Source organism: Notamacropus eugenii, chromosome 5, assembly GCF_028372415.1.
Source record: "Notamacropus eugenii isolate mMacEug1 chromosome 5, mMacEug1.pri_v2, whole genome shotgun sequence".
NCBI lineage: Eukaryota > Metazoa > Chordata > Mammalia > Diprotodontia > Macropodidae > Notamacropus > Notamacropus eugenii.
In genome coordinates this window covers 99,559,874-99,582,496 of record NC_092876.1, presented here as the reverse complement: position 1 = coordinate 99,582,496, position 22,623 = coordinate 99,559,874, and the positions used below count along the sequence as shown (strand labels likewise).

The following is a 22,623-nucleotide window of genomic DNA, read 5'->3' as shown; positions in this document are numbered from 1 at the left end:
TGAAAGAACCATATTTTGGAAGTGCTGCATTCACTTGCATCTCCCCTACTCCCCCAGTGGCTAGCAGCAGGTTGCTGGACTTTGTCACTAGAAGCCATTAAAATCTTACCAATATCAAACTAATCAATGGCACCACTGGATTTAAATAGAAATGAATCTGGAGTTTTTCATTGTGGTAGCAGAAACTAACTGACCGCTAAGAAAACCGGATAATAGAAATTTGAAGATTTATAAAGCACTTCCCTTACGTAATCTGTGTTTATCCTAGGACTATAACTGTTCCAGCTGAATGCCTAGCTAGCTACTCGAACATGGGTGTAAGGGACTGGAGCAAATTGCAGTATGAGACATCTTTTCCTTCTCCCCAGGCACACCCAGCCTTTTTTATTCAGATGAAATAAGATAAAAATTTTACAATGAAGTTAGGTTGAAGAACATTGCATAAAAGATAAGAGTGATGAGAGATGATTTATTTGAAGGAATAAATGGATAAGATGTTGTAAAGAAAATCCCTCTTCAGATGTGGATCAGGCTAGATGTATTATTCTAAGGTTTTTTTTTTTCTTCTCTGAGATTTCCGACTCTCCACGGTAATTATTATACATATTTGGAGAGGGAAGTAGGTTGCTACATACACACTTAGATTTTAGAAGCTGTTCAAATAATTGGGCATAATGAACCATACAAAGGACATAGGATATATTTTGGAGAAAGCTTATGGTTAGTTTAGATCCATATGATTGTTTGAGCAAAGTGTGATAGATAGTAAACTGGTTTGGAAATTTAAGAGAGATGAAAAGGACAAACAAAAAATAAAAAGGTTCAAATTAAAAATGGAATTTTACCCAGATTTATAACCTCTACATTTATATCTTCTGCAAACTTAAAAAGTAGGTCACCTTGCCCCCTTCAGAATCTTAAGTAATGAACATTTAGTGAAATTTGGGGAATGGCAAGGGGAGATGAAGTTGCCTCTCCAAAAATTCCTGATCATTTGTAAACTTCAGTTTAATTTTTTACATGAACAACCTTATTTTGCTTTTTTTCTATATAGCAACAAGATCTTATTAAAAAACACATGACCTATCTGTACAGTAATTGGATCAAATCCAGCCGCAGATACTCGTTAGCTGTGTGACCCCCAGGCAAGCCATTTAACCCTATTTGCCTCAGTTACTCATCTGTAAAAATGAGCTGAAAAAGAAAATGGCAAATCGCTCCAATCTCTCTACCAAGAAAAACTCTAATGGGGTCACAAAGAGTCAGACACAATTGAAAAACGACTTAACAACAAATGATACCTATAAATATATGTATATATACATACGTCACATCATGCATGTATGTTATAAACTATCCATAGTTATATATATATATGTATATGTATATATATTTATATATACCATACACAAGTATATAAATATATACTTGCAGACTTACTATATATACATCATATACATGTATACAAATCATATAGAAAATTATGTGTATATATATATATATATAATTTATAGAACCCTTAAAATTTTGAAAAACATTTTTCAAATTTTATTTTATTTTCTCTTCATGACAACCCTGGGAAGTAGGGTTATTATCTCCATTTTACTGGTGAGGAAACTAAGAACTATATTAAGTGACCTGCCCAGGGTCACACAGATGTTCAATGTTGGAGGCAGGATTTGAACAGGGTCTTCTCACTACAGATTCAGGGCTCTGTTCATGTTTCATCTTGCTACCTAGGAGGTCCCAAAGTGAAAGTTTAAACAGTAGAATGATGCATGTATAGAAGAACACCAATAACCAAAGTTAGAAACAAGTTGAAAATTCACAGTATTTTCCTTTGCGTTGTTGTTATTAAATCATACGAGTGTGTCTGACACTCTGTGACCCCATTTGGGGTCTTCTTGTCAAAGATACTGGAGTACTTTGCCGTTTCCTTCTTCAGATCATTTTTCCAGGTAAGGCGACTGAGGTAAAGAGGGTAAAATGACTTGCTCAGGGTCATGCAGCAAGTAAGTGACTGAAACCACATTTGAATTCAGGTCCTCCTGTATTTTCCTCGATTTTACCAAAAGCATTTGACAGTTCAATGCAAGACAACTTTTATCTTTGTCTCCTCAGCACCCAGCACCCTGTCCGGCACAGTGTAGGCACTTAATCAATGCTGGCTTGATCTGAACTGAGTTGAATTGAATGCCACATAGCATGTAACTGCCAAAGGACTTCCTTTCTAGGGCTTGCCAGGACTGAATGCAGAACCTGGGGTGAACTTAGGCATAAAGTAGATATGCTAGTCAATGCTAGAGGCACTCAGAGGTTAGAAACCAAAGACGTCATTAAAATACAAACTGATCATTTCTATATTTTCTTCAGATATTTAACACGAGATTTTTTTTAAATAGATGGGAGAGGGGTCTGAGGTTAGAGGAAGGGGGTATTTTCTTATCTTTGGAGTATCTTTCTTATCTATCTTATCTTATCCTATATTATTATTGACACATTCCAAAAAGGAAGAAACTATTGGGTACACCAAATAGGCTTTGTTTTTAATATTATGACTGTGTTTTGTTTCCCAAAGTGACTAGCCTGTTTAATGTTTGTTTGTTTGTTTTGTTTTGTTTTTAGCAACAAAGTACTAACTTTAATGTAATTGCAATCTGGGGCCATCATGCAGCACCAAAGTATAGAAGAGGGGGTGGGAGTCCTTTGGGAAATACAGTCTCAGGAACCTGCCATGCAAAGGTTTTTTGTTTTGTTTTTTTTAATGTAATATTTTATTTTCCCCCAATACAAACAATTTTTAAAAAACTAAACTGTTAACCATCATCAGACCACGTGATTCAAGGAATCACAGATTACTAATGTGTTCAAAGAAATTGAGCAGTTTGCTAATTACTGCCTGGGCAGTTTCCTGCCATCAACCACAGCCATGTATATGGTTACACTATTTTGTATAATTCTGAAATTGCAACTCACAGTTACCCAGCACTGGATGGAAACTGTCAAAAGCAACCTTTCTTACTGGTAAATCAAGAGATTAAGTTTTCTTTCCTTCTCTCAGGCAGGATTTTAGGAATACAGAAGTGCTGTACAAAATGCATCCATGGATTTTGCCTCTGAGGATGAAGCATTGTCTGACACTTTATGTCCATGGCATACAGTACAACCTAATTTTTTTTCCATCTTTGCCAAGAGCTAAGTCCCCAGGGCTTACTAGGCAAGTGGCTAGGCTAATCCTGGTCTACCTCATCAAATTATAAACCAGTAATAGCAAGGGACTATGTGGCTTCTACTAACTTGTTTTTGCACTGTCAGAGTGCCTATTATAGTGCTAAATGCATAATATGGTTTTATGTATGTACTTATATACACACATGCAAAGTATTTTGTGAACCATAAGAGGAAATAATTCTTACATGTTTAACAGGTATGAAGTATAAATTGCTGATACCTAGTTAATGCCATTGCAGTTTTCTAAAAGATGAGTACATGAATATAAAATGAAGTATTTTACTAATCATATATCCTAGTAAAAAATCCTTCCTGGTTTCAATAATGGCAGACATATATCTGATGCGTTTTTTTTTCTTTGTGAAACTTTAAAGATTTATTAGTACTTTTTGTTTTTATATCATAGTTCTCAATACATTTATCACCTCTGCACTCCCCATTTCCATGTCCACCCAGCTATCCTTTTTTAATAGCAAAGGAAAAACTAAACAATTGAACATAGCCAACCAAATACACTGACCACATTTAACAGCTAATACAAAATGCCACGGCCAGAGCACTCATCTCACCAATGAAAGGAAGTTCATTTCTCATGTATTGTATTTAGCCAAGATTGTATACATTGTCATTACATAGCATTCTGTTAATTTTTCATTTACATTTTTGTAGTTGTTCCACATATTATTTTCCTGATTCTGTTTAATTAACTCTGTATTAGTTTATATAAGCCAGCCTGTTTTTTCTCAATTCTTTATTTCTTTGTTTTTTTTAACATATTAATAATATTCCAAAATAATCGTATGCTACAATATATTTTGTTATGCTCCTTTTGATGGACACACACTTGTTTCCACTTCTTTGCTTCCACAGGAATGCTACCAAGAAACTTTTGTTATGTAAGAGACCTTTATTTCTGGTTATGACATATGCCTAACCGTGAGACATCTGGGTGCAAGATGATGAATGATCTATGAATGATCTAGTTATTCTCTCATATAATTCCACATTATTTTCCAGAAAGGTTGTGTCAGTTCACAGTTCCATCAGGTATATTAATGCCTACCTCACCACAGCATCTCCAACATTTATTTACTTATCCTTTTGCTATATTTATCAATGTTCTGGTTATGACATAAAACTTCAGAGTTGTTTTAATTTTATTTTCTCTTACTCTAAGAGATTTGGAATAATCTTTCACATGGTTCTTTACAATTTGCAGTTCTTCCTTTGAGAACTGTTCATTCACATCCCATAACTATTTGCCTTTTCGTGAATCGTCTTGAACTTCGATATTGATGTTCTTTGCCTATATGTCTTGGATGCATCAAACATTTATCAGAGATAGCTGATGCAACGATTTTCCCCAATTCCCCCAATTTCCTATTCTAATTGTCATTGTTTTAATTTTATTCACACAATGACTTTTCAGTTTCATGCAAATAATGTTTGCTATTCTATTGTTTGTGATCATCTCCACCCACCTCTTTTAAAAAACAATCCCATTAGCCATTTATTGTGAAAGGTGGAAACTTCAATTTTTCTCTTTTTTTGTATTATCTCTTAGAATTTTCTGTGATTTATGATTTGGAGGGTTGTTCATTCCCTAAAATCATACACAAAATTTGAAGGAAAAAAAGAAAGGTCTACAAATAATAAGTGAAGATATTTTTATTAATATTTTGATATTCTTTAAAAAGATGATTTCTCAGTCTTTCAAGTGAAACAAAAGCATTTGGAAGTATTCACCCCAGGCTTTTCAATCTAATTAGGTAATTTAGTTTCACAATTGCGCCATTAACTCTTCTTAGTAACCCAAACTGTAACAGTAAAGAGACAACAGATGCATGACCGACCCTTAAGAACAGAGAGCAGGGAGGCCTTTATTTAAGTAGCTTGGCTTGAAAAAATGATAGAAACATAGGACTCAAAAAGATTTTATTGACCATCTAGTGGGATGCTTTAATTAAACTACTGTGAGAGTTAAGTAGCTTTTAGAAGGTCATGAAGAAGTTAATTCATAATATAGTTGGTATAAGAATCTGGGTCATGTGACACCTAGTCCATCAGTACATCTACCTCTAGGATGCCTCTCTCATAGATACAGTTTTGTTAATAATTAACAGAATACTGATTGATAAACCAAGAAAAAGAAAAATGTTTCCCTGTTCTTTTTCCTCCCCCCCTCCACTCCATTACCTTGTCTGCCACATCGCTCTCCTCTCCTCTCTTCCTCCTTTACCTGAGGATGTTCTGCCCAAAGGTAAATTCTGATGGCCAAAAGAGACCTAGCTAACTTGGGGTTTAATGGCAAAATTTCTTCCTCAAAGACAAAGTCTTAAACCTAATTCACCCTGGCTCTCATGGATTGTATAACGATAGGTCTCTGTCCAAGTACCACTTTATGGTTATTTTTTTGATCCTTCCTAGCTCCGAGTGAATGCAAATATAGCTGTGTTTCTTTTGGCCAGCAACCCTGAGAATCTTCCCTTTCAAGTTTGTTTGTTTGTTTGTTTGTTTGTTTTAAATTGAAGGGGCCATCCCTTGATTCACTTCTTAAAGTGGCATGTCCATTGAATGGGTGTTGCTTCACTCAGAGTGAGAACTTGAAAAGACCTTACTTTAAAAGGACCAAGATCTCCTTCTGCATCCTGGGCCATCTTCAATCATTCTGATCTATATCTGGCCACTGGACCCAGATAACTCTGGAGTAGAAAGTGAGGCTGGTGATCTTACACAGCCCTCCCTCACTCAAATCAAAGTCAGTTGTAAGTCATTATCTCCCTGATGTCATGATCTTCTTCAAGAAAGAAGGACCAAGCACAACAGCACACAATCTCTAATATTTAGATTCAGCTGAACAGTACTCCCAAATACACAAGAGCATGCCCCTCTTCATATTTTATAATGAGTCAATTTATTTTGATTTTCAGTTTTCTTTACATTTCTCTTTATGTCTCAGAAAAGAATGTGATATCTAGTCCCTCCCTGCTCTCCTATACATTCCATTATTTTAGTAAGATTAATTTGTAATAAACCTTTTCAAAATTCCATGCCTTTCTTATTGCTTACCCTCTCAAGAATTCTCTAGACTTGATTCCCAGGAATGTGCAGCTTTGATTAAAGCAGAAAGTTGCAGTGGAACATGTTCCATAATATTTTTTTTTCCCAAGGGACTCTATCCTACTGTCTTTTTCCCTTGTCCCTTTTGGGGTCAGGATACCTTCCCTTTATTCATTTATTTACTTAGTTACTTATTTATTTATTTTTCCATTTATATATTCCTCCATTTATTTATTTATTTATAGATTTTGACATTCATTTCTACAAAATTTTGAGTTCCAATTTTTCTCCCCATCTCTCCCCTCCCCCAACCCCATAATACCTTGCATTCTGATTACCCCTTCATGAAAGATAATGTCTAGGCTCTTTTTTTTGATCACAGCTTTCAGGTAGTTCCATAATTTTTAAATTATCTCTCCTGAATCTATTTTCCAGGTCAGTTGTTTTTCCACTGAGATGTTTCACATTATCTTCTATTTTTTCAATCTTTTGGTTTTGTTTTCTAACATTTTGGTTTATCTCATAGTCATTAGCTTCCCTGAACTTGCTTCTCTCTTTTAAGGAACTATTTTGTTCAGTGAGTTTTTGAACCTTCTTTTCCATTTTGGTAATTCTGCTTTTTAAAGCCTCCTTATCCTCATTGGCTTTTTTGGACCTCTTTTTCCAACTGAGTTAGCCTCTTTTGAAATGTATTATTTTCTTTAGCATTTTTTTGGTTCTCCTTTAGCAGGCTGCTGACATGTTTTTCAAACTTTTCTATGGCCTGAGTCCATTTCATATTCATTTTGGAGGTACTGGAGGCAGAGGCCTCGACTTCCTCTGACAGTATGCCTTGTTCTTTCTCATCTGAAAGGATGGGAAGAGACACCTGTTCACCAAGAAAGTAACCTTCTATGGTCTTATTTTTTTTTTCCTTTTTGGGCCTTTTTCAAGTAAGTTACGTGACTTCTGAATCCTTTGTCAAGAGGAGGGTCCTAGTGCTCCTCCTCTCCCCAGTACCTTGCTCAAGGCTGAGTTTCAGATCATCTGCTCAACTCTCCCAGGGTCTTTGGGTGGGCACAGGGCCACCACTGAGGGCTGAGGTTCAGATCAGCTGCTCAGTTCCACCACAGCCATTAAGCTGAGCTGCCTGGACAATGGACCTAGACTGCTTCCTCAGCCACTGTAGCTGCCTGCCTCCTGCTGCTGCTGCTGTCGCCACTGCCAGGGGCTAGTACTGGGGGAACCCTGTTTCCCTCTCACCCAGCTGGGATAGCCCTCCCACACTGACTTTTAGAGCTTTCTTTGTGACTTGTGGGTTGAGGGATGTGGGACCCTTCCAGCTGGTAGTTCTGCCCTGCAGGTCTGTTCAGGTCCTGTTCCTCCCAGTGCCATGTGGCCAGGGCTGGGCTCCACTCCGCTCAGCATCCCATGAGATAGACCTTTCTTGTCAGCCTTCCAGGTTACCTCTGGCCGGAAACCTCTTTCACTCTGTTGTTCTGTGGGTTCTGCTGCTGTAGAATTGGTTGAGAGTCACTTTTTATAGGTATTCTGTGGGCTGTGGGGGAAGCACTAGAGTATATGCATCTTTCTTCTCTGCCATCTTGAACTATAGCCCTTTTAATTATTTAAAAGGAATATTTATTAATGTGCTTTGTTTTACATCATATTTTACTTTTATATTATGAATATCTAATTATATATTACTAATATCCCTTGAAAAGTAATTTGTAACCAAATAAAACAATTAAGCAAAACTAACAATATGGTGACCTCGTGAGAAAGTACATGCAAAATGCCACATCTATAGCACTTCCCCCCACCTCTCCTGGTTTGTTTGTTTTTTTTTTGATAAATGGAAATCTATTTTCTTTCCCACTCCCACTCCTTTGGGAAAATAAAAAGAAAAGAAAAATCCTTGTAACAAAATGAATTCCCTCATTGGTATGCAATTTATGTTATAATATCAATATTATAAAACCAAACAATTTTGAAGAATTTTATAAATAAATGAATAATGAAAGGAAACAAGATGTGTGTGTCTGTACATGTACATACACACATATATTCTGGGAATTCATAATTCTGTAATCATAAAGGTTGAAATATTTGGCTTAGTACACAGCAAAAAGGAAGCAAACTGTAATGAAACAGACAAATAAAAAAGGAGACAGTGACAAAATAAATTGGGCATAGGGAAATAAAAGCTAAAATGCCAGGAAATGTTAATTAGACAAATGTGATTAGCACAAGCCATATCTACACATGACACAGTAGATGAATTCATTTTGGGAATCTTTATAAAAGTGAATTTATTCCATGGAAAGCTACCAAACTGATCAAACACATATGTTCATTTGAGGGGAAAAAAATTGTTTCTCACAAGGGGGTAGATTAATCTTTATAGCAGAGGTGTCAAACGCAGCAACATCTCCCCATGCTGACCAGAGTAAAATGTAGTTGGTGAAATATTTATTTAACAAATAAATATGTATGTAAAAAATAAATAAGAATACAATAGAACATAGATACTATTAATATGTGGTTTTCTAAGTCAATATACTGCCTGCAGGTATTCTTAAATACCAACTAGTTGTCCCCTTTTTATTTGAGTTTGATACCACTGTTCCAAGGTTAAAGTCAATATTTAAGGTTCAAACTAAAAGAAGTATGGAGGAGAATTTTATTTTCGTATCTCTTCATAATAGTAATTTGAATTTTTTTCACCATTGCTAATTTATTTACAGTACCATTGCCCCTTAACAAATGAACACATCAGTGATATTTTTTGATTAATACTTTGTTCCATTTTTTAATTGGTTTTAGGTTTATGCTTTCTTTTAGATCCTGAAGACAGGCAGACAGAGAGACATGGATGTATAGTTAAAAATATAAAATAATTAATATGTATTTCTCTATAAAAACATTTGGGATCTCAATATAAGCAAGAATATAAGTGAGTCCTAGTCCTTAAGGAGTTTATGTTTTAGGAAAAATGGCCAGGAATGAAGTTAGGGAGGGGACAAACAGTTAAATAGTCTATGTACACAGTTTGGATATGATGGCTCAGAAGTGACATGGAATCCTGGATCTGATTAAGATACAGCAACATTTCTTGAAGCAGAATTCAGGGCAGTTCCAAGTGCAGAGTCCTACATTCTTGAGAAGGGAGAATGAAGAATGAAAAGAAAGAGAGAAAGAGAGAGAGAGAGAGAGAGAGAGAGAGAGAGAGAGAGAGAGAGAGAGAGAAAGGAAGGAAGGAAGGAAGGAAGGAAGGAAGGAAGGAAGGAAGGAAGGAAGGAAGGAAGGAAGGAAGGAAGGAAGGAAGGAAGGAAGGAAGGAAGAAGAAAGGAAGAAAGAAAAATGAACTCACTTTCCCTGGAGTCCATATTTACTTGTGGGGAAGAGTAAGTCACAGACTGTTGAAGGGATGTTTTGTATTCCCTGTTAGAAATGGACCACTTTAGTAAATATTCTTCTGAAAGCTGGTTAAGCCTGGCTAACTGAAGGACTCTCAACTGATAATTTTTTTTTGGGAAAAACAAATGTGTTGTCTGATGTCATTAAAACTAACCCTCACCTCCTTAGGGGTACTTCATATATACCTCAAGGGGCAAGTGTAGTAGTTAACTTTGGGGACCAAATTCATCATTGTGAATAAATATTGGGATTCAGAAGACCTCAGGGTTTACATGGGCTATACATTCAAATTAGAATAAATAGAAAAAAAGTTAAAGTTAAAAGTTAAAGACTGCAAAATGACAACACGTAACTAAAATATTTGTCTTTAAATTTATGCAGAAAGCAATAAAGAATAAAATAGTTCTCTAGGAGGATGAGAAGAAATATTTTTATTTCCAGAACATTTTGCACTGATTGTACGGTAAGAAAACAAAGGCTAAGTAATATACAGCAGATCACAAAAATGTTCAATAAATGCTATCTAATGAATGCCATTGACAGTGATTTTCTTCAGTGAGATTTTTTACTTGTTTTACCATTTGACCAATTCTGATTTTTAAGGAATTGTTCTTTCAGTAATTTTGGTGCCTCTTTTTGCAATTTGTTCATTTTCTTTTCATACTTTTCTTGCGTTGCTCTCACTTCTTTTCCCAATTTTCCTCTATTATTCTTATTTGATTTTTAAATATCAGTTGAGTCTTAGAGCAGGAAGACATATGCTCACCAAAGTTTGTGTGTGTATGTGTGTGTGTGTGTGTGTGTGTGTGTGTGTGTGTGTGTGTGTCAGAGAGAGAGAGAGAGGGAGAGAGAGGGAGGGAGGGAGACAGACAGAGAGAGAAAGAGAGACAGAGAGAGAGAGACACAGAGAGAAAGAGAGAGAGAGAGAGAGAGAGTGAGAATTCATGAATTTGGTGTACCATCTGAATGAAAGCAAGATTCTTTAAGATAGTGAGATGCTTCAGATATCATGGCTGATTTTGTTTGCATCAATCTGTGGAATACTATAGTTTCCTAAGTTATATATTTAATCATTTAAAAGAGTTTGATCTAATATCCATATAGAAAGAAAATAGAATGATGAATAACAATTCAAAACTGTGCTCATTATATTAACCCCAGAAAAACCTCCTCTGTTCTAAATCTCCCTAATTGTGTTAAAATCGCCATCCACTACAGGGCTTCTTAAAATGTGGGTTGCAACCCTATATGGGGTTGTGAAAGAACTGGCAACAGTAAAAGGTTTCTGAATGCACAATGACCAAAAGTTAATTAAAAATCAAATGCATGATGAAGCTGCAGTGTTTCTGGCATCACTTACCTGTGTGGCCTTGTACAACTTCAACAGCAGCCTTGGTTCTGAACACAAAGCATGTCCACTTTGCGCTGTGCATGCCCTCAGGCACACAATGCCAAGGCACAATGACAAAACATGTAAAAGGAGTCCCAAGTGGAAAAAAGCTCAAGAAGCCCTGCCTTAGAGTAATTGGTGTCATCAATTTTACATGATCCTAAACTCCTTACTCTTTTTTACTGCACACATCCAATCAGTGGCCAAATATGGTCATTAACATCTTCAGAACATCTCTCTTCTCTCCATTCACATAACTACAACTTAATTCAGGCCCTCCTCATCTTTTACCTATATTATTATAGCAGTTTTCTAATTGACACCTATTCCTATTAACCCCATTCTAGTCCATCCTACAAATTGTGGCCAAAGTAATTTTCCTTAAGCAAAGAACTGAACATTTCTTTCCCCTATTCAATAAATTCCATTGGCTTCTTATTTTTCTAGGATAAAATATTAATCCCTTTCTTTATGAAAGTGCCCCAATCTATGTTTTCAACTTCTTTGGATATTATTCCACCTCCTGTATTTTTTGAAATCCAGTAAAGATGACATTCTTTCTGTTCCTTACACAGATTATTCATTTCCCATCTCTGTGACTTTGGACTGGATGTCCCACAGGACTGAAGAACATTCCCTCCTTACATCTGCCTGATAGTGTCTCTGCCACTAATGTACCAACTTCTACACAAATGTTTTCCTAGTTCCCACCCCTCCCCACTACCAGGTGCCTCCCTCCAAAGTTTCTTAGTGTTTAACTGCTTTGTACATATTTGTATTTATTCACTTTGCATAAGAATGGAATGAATTCATTAAATCACCCAAGGCACTCTACTTTATCTTTAGGAGGGTGGCAACAAGTCTCAATCAACCAAACATTAAAATTCTTTAGAATTAATGTGAACTGTCTTCAACAATTGAGGTTGATGAGAAGCATGTTTCTACTAAGTGAAGAAATTAGCAGTGACCTGAGTCATCTAAAAAATGAAAGATTTGTCCAGAACCCAGCTACTTCTAGTATCTGAGATTCAGACTGCAGAAAATATTGAAAGAGAATAAAATGTTTCAGCTAAACTTTTTGAAGAGAGTCATTTGGGGATGAGGGGAGAGAAGGGAAGGAAGGAGAAGATAGTGCCTACTTCTCTTCCAGCGATCACTTAAATGGCAAAGGACTGATGCATTATAGGCCACTTCCTCTTTCTTCAGGGCTTTGCCCATAGATGTTTTGACATTATCGTCCTCTTATGAGTTTGTGTCTTGGTCTTCCCCCTCACCATAGTAACTGTATATAGTCAGTCTTTTTTTGTCACTTTTGTTTTTTACTCCTCAGTTTTTTTTGGGGGGAGGTGATGGGCAAAGTGGGGTTCCCTTTCTTTTAAATTTTAATATTCCAAGGGTGGCAGGGGCTCTGTCTTAAATGTCTCGTGATAGTAGCTATAGGCCCTGGCTGTTTACCTCATGCTATACTGATGTTGCCCTGAAACCTACAGGGGATCCTCATGTGTGGTGCTGTATTGAGGAGGTAGGATCAGGGTGCCTGGTGCTGCTGGAGTGTGCAGGGTTCTGGCAGGTTTCCTGGTGCTGAGCTGGGGTGCTAGTGGTGGAGTCTGGTGTGTATTGTGGCCTGGTGGGTTTTTCTGCATTTCCTTGGGGCTACACTGAAGCTTGCTGAGGTCTAGCTACTGGAGGGTCCCTGTGTGCCTGAGGCTACACTGAAGCACATGGTGGTTCTCCTATCTGAAGCTTTCTCCTGGCTATTCTAAGACAATTGGGAGGTCCTAGTGTTGACGTTCCATCACAGTGGGGCTCAGGATCTCCCACTGGTTTGCTAAGGTAGGGCTGACTGGGAGGCTTTCTGTCCTGGAATACTCTCTCCTTTAACCTCAGTGCAACAGACCTTTCTTGCCCATTCTCTAAATATTCCAAGCTAAAAGGTGACTCCACCCTGTCTTTCCGCTGGCTCTGCTGTTCCAGGATTTGTTCTGGGGCGATATTTTATGGTTGTTTGGAGGTATATTAATAAATGGATAGTTGGATTCTACAAAATATCAATGGAGGGAGACCAACAGGATGAGAATGTTTGAATGGATTGCAAATTGTACCATTGCAGGGAGTACCCATGCCCTTGAGATCACAGATCCATCAAAGTATCAACATATTGAATCATATTGTTATAAAAACATTAAAGCAAATATATCCTATCTGCTGAACAAATGAATGAATGACCCCTATTCACATAGTTTCCCTACATTTATATTCATTTGTTGACTAGGAAACTTCTGTCCATATTTCCATTTCTAATATATGTATCTAATATATGTATCTTATTTATGGTTCTAGGATTTCTGGTCACGTCTATACCCATGACAAATGCTATGGGTTAAGGCATGGATTGAAAGGATGATGTTCTGCTCCTGCCCTCTTCACAAAACATGATAATGCTGCAGAGGACTGCAGTTAGAGAGAAAGTATAGCACACTGACAATAAAAAGAATTGTACGAAATCTGTGAGAAGAAATATTGATTTTCTAGGGCAACATGTGTCTATTTTTATATATGTGAATAAGAATTTTAATAGGATAATATATTGAGAATATGTCATATATTATTTTATATGATAATATGTCAATACTCAACAGGGATTTATTAAGCATCAATTATGTGCCAGATAATGTGTTCTTTAGTATAATAAAGATTTTAACTATATAGGAACAGTGACAAGTGTCTGGGGCAGCAATGTGTAGTATATTGTAGTAATATCAGGAACATGTAACAGCCCCTACTGGAGTACATTAGTGTAGCCCAATTTTAGAAAAGCTTTTTATTACTCAGCTTAGAATGATAGATTTAAAGTTGGGAGGGATATTAAAGGCCATTGAGTCCAATTGTATCATTTAGAGATAAGGAAATTAATGAAATGAAGAGATTAAGTGATTTACTGAGGTTCACATAGGTTATCAGTATCCCAGGTGGGATTTGAAACCAAGTTTTTCTGACTCTAATTTCAATACTTCACTCAACAGCACACTGCCTTAGACCTAAAGATCTGTTTGCTCTGCCTGTTGAAACTAGCATGTCTATCTGCTTTTTGTTTTTTTCTTTTTAATACAGACACTTTCTATTAAGGTCACTAGTAAGAGCTTTAAGGAAAATTTCACCAAATTAGTATTATTTGTCTGAAACAGGAAAAAAAGCTGCAACCCTCTCTCTCTCTCTCTCTCTCTCTCTCTCTCTCTCTCTCTCTCTTTTTCTCTCTCCATACTCACACACACACACACACACACACACACACGCATGCATGCATGTGGGTATGTATTATATGTGCATATACATTCATATAGTAATATGAAAAGTTGATTTTTAAATAACAGTTGATTGGTTCTTTATTTTCGATATGGGCATGCTATATGGGAAGGGGCATAACATTAGGTTAAGTTTTAAGGAGATACATTTGACAATGAAGATTGTTATTCTCCTTCAAACTTTGACCTCTTCAGAGATAAAGTAAGCAGAGTCTTATGTATTCATGAAGAGGCACAATATTGACCAAAATGAAGTAATTTATTAAATAACATTAACTTTCCAACTTTTGACTCCACAAATATTTCCATAGTTGTACAGTACCAAATAGTCAAAAGAAAAATTAATAATTCGAGCACTCACATATTGTCTTTTGATAATCTAGAAATCTAGATAACAGGTTTTATTTGTGTGTGTGTGTGTGTGTGTGTGTGTGTGTGTGTGTGTGTGTGTGTGTGCATCTTAGACTTCTCTGGCAGTCTGGTGAATTCTGTGAACCATTTCTCAGAATACCTTCTTTGAATGAATTTAATAAAATACATAATATTACAAAGGAAATCAACTATTTTGAAACAATTCTCAGATTTTTGTTTACTTTTTTTGTAAATTCATGGACACCAGATGAAGAATGCTTGGTCTAGATAATATGTTTGACATAGATAACTACCATGATGCATGATTAAATCCTTCAGTTTTCTTCCAAGTGTTTAGTGTTCCACAGAGAAATCATAATCAAGATCAGTGAAGGCAGGAATTACTGCTTGATGTCCAAATCAATAATTTATTTGATATGTAACTTTGGGCCATTCAGTCACGGACTCTTGTTGTGTTATCAGTTTTGTATTTGAAAAATACGCGCTTAATATAGATGTGTCGATTCTTCTTTTCCTTTTCCTGCTTACACTTCAACACTTTTATCTCTCTTACTTTGTTATATGGATGGCACTTTCACAAATGCAGATTATACTCTAGTCATAACTTCTGCCTCTATATAATGAATTTATATGTTTCTTTTTTTAATTTTTAATTTATGGAATAAAGTAAGTATTTCTATAATATAGTACTATAAAAAGATGATTGCATATGAAACTGCAAATCCACTATGCACTTCTCAATATACAACAAAATAATCATGTAATTTTTTTTCTTCCCTCTCCCCTATCCTACCTTAAAATGGCTACCATTATATACAAATAGACATATATGTGTAAAATTATTTTATACATACTTCTATTTATCTTTCTCTAGATGCATCTGTCTTCATATGCCCTTTATTTTTAATTTGTATATTTATAATAGTCAAAATAACTTGGTCATTCAAAAGCATTCTTAATACAATATCATTGTTATTATATGCAACGTTCTCTGTTTGTTTTCTTCTTTACCATTTTGTGTAAGTCTTTCAAAGACCACTGATCTCATCATTTCTTATAGCACAGTCGTTTTCTATCACAACCATGTACGGCAATTTGTTCATCCTTCCTTCCCCAACTGATGGGGATCACTGTAATTTCCAGTTCTTTACCACTACAAAGAGAACTGCTATAAACATCCCATTCACATTCAAAGTTAGAATTCCTCTCCTCTCCTCCCATCCCCTCCCCTCCCCTCCTCTCCCCTCCTCTCTTCTCCTCTCCTCTCCTCTCCTCTCCTCTCCTCTCCTCTCCTCTCCTCTCCTCTCCTCTCCTCTCCTCTCCTCTCCTCTCTTCTCCCTTCCTTTATAGCTGCCCTTTTTTATGGGCTATAGTTCTTGCTAAAAGATCAAGGCTTAAACCCCATTCACTCTGGAGCTCATAGACTGGACAAGTGCCCACCCACCTAGCACAGAGTAAATGCAGTAACTAAATAGTAATTGTTTTTCTTTTACCCAGGAACTCTGAGGGTCTTCCCCTCCCAGTCTGATTTTTTTTGATTAAAGGGGCCATCCCTTGAAAGAAGCCTTTTCTTTGAATGGGTGTATCTCACTCAAAGTAAGACTGTGATAAGACCTAAAGCTGAAAGGGCTAGGTTCTCACTTTGCATTCTGGGTCATCTCCAGTTTTCCTGATAAGTATCATGCCACTGAACCCGGATGGCTCAGGAAAAGAAGGCATTCACTTTTTTTGAATTTCCCCCCATCTTATTTTTCTCCCTATTTTCTTTCTCAATCTTTCTTTTTACCCTTTATTTTATCTTCTTCCCACATCCTTCTAATCCCAATCCACACACCTGTCCAAAAGTCTCTCCCCCACAATGTCCCCCAGTTTTCTCACCTCTGTACATGTTCAGAAGGCTTCTATACCCTTCCAGATGTATACATTTTTCCTCTTCTACCCAGAAGAGAGTTAGGTCAAAATATTATGTATTAGTTCTTCTTTCACATTACATTTTTATAATATAATTGCTCCTTTTTGCCTTTTTTTCTACCCAATTTTGTTTTTTTGGAATTGTCCCATCATATACAACTCAGCCTCACCCTTTCTTTCAAGCTACTTGTGTAATGATGCCCATTTTAAGAATATCATTTTCACATATAAAAGATGTTAACAGTTTGACCTTAGTGAGTGCCTTATAATAAGTTTTTAATGTTTTCCTTTTATTTTTTCTTGGATCTTTTATATAAAATTTTCCATTGAGTTCTGGTCTTTTTGTTACAAATACCAGAAAGTTGAAGTTTGTCAGTTGTCAGTTTTTTATTTTCAATGAACATTATACTCAAATCTTGTACATAAGTTATTCTTGGATGTAACTCCGCTCTTTTGCTCTTCAAAGACCTACAGTTTTTTAAAGTAGAAACTTCTAGGTCTTGTGAAATCCTGACTATGTTCTCATGGTATTTAAATTATTATTTTTTCTTGTTGTTTGCAATATTTTCTCCTTAACCTGGGAATTTTGAAACTTGGCTATGATATTCCTGTAAATTTTCCTCCTGGACCTTTCCGCAAACTCTCTGTAGAGCAGCAATTCCTAACCAGTGGTCTATAAACTTGTCTTTTTTGTTTTTTAAAATATTTTTGATAATTGTATTTGACCAGTTTTCCAAAGGAGTTCATGACACACGGTTTAATTATCTCTCACATAGAGAACTTCCCTGCAACTCTTTTGAGTATTTTCTTATTCCATTCATACTAGGTGTAACAGATGGGGATCGTCGTCAGTAATTCCTTGTAATCTTTATAATGCAGGTCTGCTTTTTCAGTCACAGCTGCCTTCAGTGATTCTCTTGGCTCCAAGCCATTGTTTAAAATACATTGCATCCTGTTAAAAAACAACTTATCGTTGTGGTTACCATCAACAGTTATATTTTTTAAAGTTTACAAAGCACTTTCCCTCATTTTTCTACTCACAATAAACCTGTGAGATAGGTATTATTACTAAGTCTATTTTACAGATGGGAAAACTGAGCCAGACAAAGTTTAAATGTCTTGCCCAGAATCACACAGCTCGTAATGTGTGAAGCAGAATTAAATTTGGGGTCCTATTGACTCTAAGTCCAACAATCTGTCTCTGATAATTGCCCATCATTTTTTCATTCACTTCCCTCATTAAAAAATAAATCGTACCAAAATAGGGAAGATGTATTTTATCTTTTTCGTTAATTACCCTATTGATCATCAGACATTTCAGTTTCTTCTATGCTTATTTGTCAGGTGAAGACTTTTTCTATCCTATTACATATAGGTAAGGGCAATTTTACATTTACGTTTATAAGAAATAGAATTTCAGACTTGCTCCTACTACCTTAAAAGACAAACTCCCCTAAAATATACCTGATTTCAGCAATGAATGAAGCAATACTTTTGCTTCTAGTCAATTTCTCATACAGAGAAAATAGAAAGAAAGCCCTAAATTCTTCATGGGTGGAATTGAATTTCTTGACCCTTTCTCCCTCCACAAAATGTGTCATAAGGCTACCAACCTGAGAACAAGTCTTTTGTTTCCATTTTTCAGGTCAAACTACAGAGTGTACCAAATGGTTTATTTTCTCAAACTCTCCATCCTGTAGCATTTCTGCAATTGCTGATAAGTGAAAGTCAATTTTGGAATCCAATCACCCTTATCAGAACTCTTCACTATGTATTTCTCAGGTTTAAAAACTTCAAATTTGATGTTGTCCCATTTTGCTAGTTTCATTTTAAAGATCACTACAAGATTTCTGTATAGTAGGAAGGGTACTGATATACTGAAATGATATAGATAATAAATTAAATTTTTAATAAGCAGCTTGATAATCCATTATCAGTAGGTATTTATTTTCTGTATAACCCTAGCATTTCAGCCTTTAAAAAGTTTAAACCATACAGGTTTGTTGTATGTGATAATTGTGTGTTTTCGACATTTTAATTCTTACTAGATGTTTTTGCTCAAATCTAGGAGAATAGAAAAAGAAAATTAGTGTTAGGTCATCCAAAGTGTCTCAAACATTTGTTCTTTAATTACTAACACTTGGCCTTCTATTTCCACTAATCCTTACCTCTATTAATGAGTTTTCTTAACTATACTCAAAGAAACAGTCATTGGAAGATGAAGTGGCATGCCCAACTCCTTTGCGTTGTCTCTAATATTGACTTGGATGATGCCAAGTCCTTCAATTATTTTGTCATACATTCAAAAACGTACTTGATAAACAAGATGATGATGATGTGAAATTACCAGGATAAGGCACACAGAAGTGACTTTCACTTGAAGTCTTCGCTAGAGGTATTCAAGTGAATGTTGGATAACCTCTTTTTGAAGGGTTGTAGGAAAGTTTATTATATTACAGTGGTTTAGACTAGGTAGCCATTCCATCTGTGAAATTCTTTGATTTTTTTTGTCTATGTGTTTGTGAGATGGCTTTTACTCCTTTATTTATTTCCTATGTGTTTTGTTGATTGTTTTACCACTACTAAATCCCCTATATTAAAGCCAAGAAGTTTTTGCTGTTTTTGTTTAGCTGTTTCAGTTGTGTCTAACTCTTCATGACCTCATTTGGGATTTTCTTGTCAGAAACACTGAAGTGGTTTGACATTTTCTTCTCCAGCTCATTTTACAGATAAGTAAACTAAGGCAAACAGGGTTAAGGGACTTGCCTTGGGTCACACAGCAAGTGTATGAAGCCAGATATGAACTCAGGAAGACTCAACTTCCTGATTCCAACCCCAGTGCTCAAGTCATATCTCCAGCTAGCTACTCCTAAACTCAGAAGCAAAGCCATCTAAATACTTATTCATTTTTTTATCATGCAATGCTTCTCACAACTCTCAGTAATCATATAAATCATTTAACATATTTATTAAGCATCTAATATGGACCATACTTTTGGATATATATACATGCATATGTATATTTGTGTATATATATTATATATATATACATATATATATATATACACACACATACATGTATATGTGTGTGTATGTGCATGTGTATAGAAACACACACACATGTTAGGCTGTATGCCCTGAAGTTCTACTGCAAGGATACAACATGTTCACAGATAAGTAAATACAGTATATTTACAAAATGAATACAGAGAAATTTGGTCAGAATGTACTAATAACTGGATGAATCAAGAAAGGCCCTTTAAAGAAAGTGACATTAGTGGTTCCAAGACTCAGCAAGACAGGGAGGAAGGAGATAGACTATCTGGCCTTATTCTCAACTCTGAGTATAGGAAGCTATTAAAGTGATTTCTATCCTTTGTAATCCAATTCAGATTTCACTTCCTCCCTAAAAATTTCAATGCTAACTCCTATTCCCCTGGAGTAAAATGATTTCTTTCTTCCTTCATTTTTTTCAAACTGACCCTATTATATTGTACTTTCTACGATATGTATTTTCATAAGCATTAAAGTCTCTTCTTCTCTGCTCCAGACAGAATTATGTTCATTAAGAACAGGGAACATATTTTACTCTTTTAGGTTTGTATTCACAGTGCTTAGCAGAATTACTTTCCTATATAGTAAGTGCTTAATAATTCATTTGAATTCAGTAAGAAGAAAAGTGCATGGAAATAGACTGAAATGGAAAAATGAGGGGGCATTTTCACTTTATCATAGAAAACTCCCTTTGCCAATCAGCTTCAATGATTGACCATGAATGAAGGATTTATTAAGGAACTCTGAATTCAGTGATCAAAAGGGAAAATATTCAAGATACATAAGAATTACAGGAAGAGATAATATATTTCAATATCAGTTAGTGTTATTACTGAAGATTTTCTTTATGAAAAGCCCCACCTTATGATCATGCTGCAGTGTTTAACTATAGAAAGTTCAACACTACAAAAAAATTAAAGAATTGGGAACGTTATCACCACTGTCCAAAGTATTGTCTCCTACTGTACACGGGTAACATCATCTCTAATGCTGCCACTGCAAGAGAAATGAAAACGTTCCCTATATTCTCTAAGAAAGTGATATAATTTAGTAATCTGCACAGAATATTTCTGTGAATGCATTTTTCGTATCATGGTGATTACATAAAATCCTTAATACACTAAAGATTGAAATTGTCAGATGTTCAAAGATACACTCTTCTGGGATAAAGGTGATCATTCTTAGTTTAATTCAACATCTCTATGAATCTAGACAAATCATGTAAACACTCTATATTTCACTTTCCACATAACCTATGGAAAGTAATACTTCAATTATCTACTTCATAAGAATGTACAGATTAAAGCTGTAAAAATGTGAGTTGTTATTAAAATGAGCCAGCAAAATACTGAACAGACCTTACTTTAATAAAACAAAATTGAGATTGGAAAATATTTGAATAAAACACATCCTTTTCTGACCTATAAGATGGAGCTGTGGACCAAAAATATTACATCCTGACCACATGGGCATAATACCATATCTGTGCATTGGTGATGGTGTGATGGTGTAGGAAGGCAGAACAAGATAACCCAAAGTTATAACAGGACGCATCTAGACTAAAACAAAGCAAACAACAAAGAGAGTTTACCCAAGAGTTAAAATGTAAAGGTATTATTCCAGAAGACCAACAGCAACTGAGTTTCTAAAAACACTTGACAAGCAGGGCCAGGATGGGAAATAGAAAGGCAATGGTTGAAAGAGACTTGAGAAAACACAACCCTTTGAGTGGCTTAAGTCCTACCATTGGGAGACCCAGTTATACCAAAGGAATGTTAATAGGCCTTTCCCTTTCATTTTTTCTTCATAAGCTATAGCTTCCTCTGGCATGTAACCCCATGGCGGGGAGGAAGGAGGAAAGCTGTCTTTCTATGATCATCACAATCCCATGTAGTTTCCAACAACTGTTTTACCATTTTTCCACTTACATTATCTTAGGATGATGTCATTTTGCATGATATTTTAATGGTCTATCAACTTAGTATCTTAAAAGTAATGCATTGAATAAAAATGTACCTATATTATGCTTAATGGTTCTGTACTTTGATGGATTCATTATGGTCCTGAAGTTAAGAAGACACATCAAGGCATGAAGGGGAAATTTATCATAATTGACTCTCTATGGATTTGAGCCTTTGCTACCCACTCTCTTCCTTTGGGAAATTAGATTACTTAATTCTCCCTTGATAAATCATAGATACCTTGGTTTGCTCACTAAGAACATCATGAACATTAATTTAGCATTTCTTCTTGTGAACTCATTTAAGAAAAAGACACTAAAAGTTTGGAAGAATGATTAACATCAAAGTTAGATAATGTAGCCAGGGTCAAAGCAAATTGTGCCATTCAAATTGACTTTCATAAGCTTTAGAAAACTATTTTTCTAAAATGATCTTAATCCACAATTTCAAAAGTTCCTTAAGAGGATAGAGATTTATCTCCTCTGAACTTTATATCACCTTGGCACACAGTAGTTTCTTAATAAATTTATATTGAATTAGATTAACTTTTTGGGCAACTCGATCATTCAGAAATTTTCTTTTATACAGTTGATTGTGACCTGATTCAACTGAGGGATTGCATTCAAGACGTAGATTCTGATTCTTGAGGAAATCTTCAAGAAAGTGTATACGTCTTCAGCTATCTTATAAGTACTTCCCACAAATATATAGACTCTTCTTCTGTTTAATTATGTTACATGAGTAACTTTTATATAACATTTAAATAATTTGTCAGACATCAACCACTTTGCACGCTATTTGAATTATAGCTTTTAAATGTACATTTCTAAATAGCTGAAAATTAATTCAAGTGACAGTTGCAATTCTAATTTACAATTTCAGATAGCAGGAAATTAACATATTTAATATTTGTTTTAGAAACAAACTTTTGTTTGATGTTGGC

The 22,623-nt window shown here is 35.5% G+C and overlaps 1 protein-coding gene across 1 annotated transcript in view; it reads left to right on the top strand.

The window, feature by feature from the left end:
• The window catches only part of TRPC4 (transient receptor potential cation channel subfamily C member 4), a 268,137-nt gene that overhangs the window by 70,106 nt on the left and 175,408 nt on the right, over window positions 1–22,623 (top strand). The gene's annotated exons all lie outside the window — the stretch shown is intronic.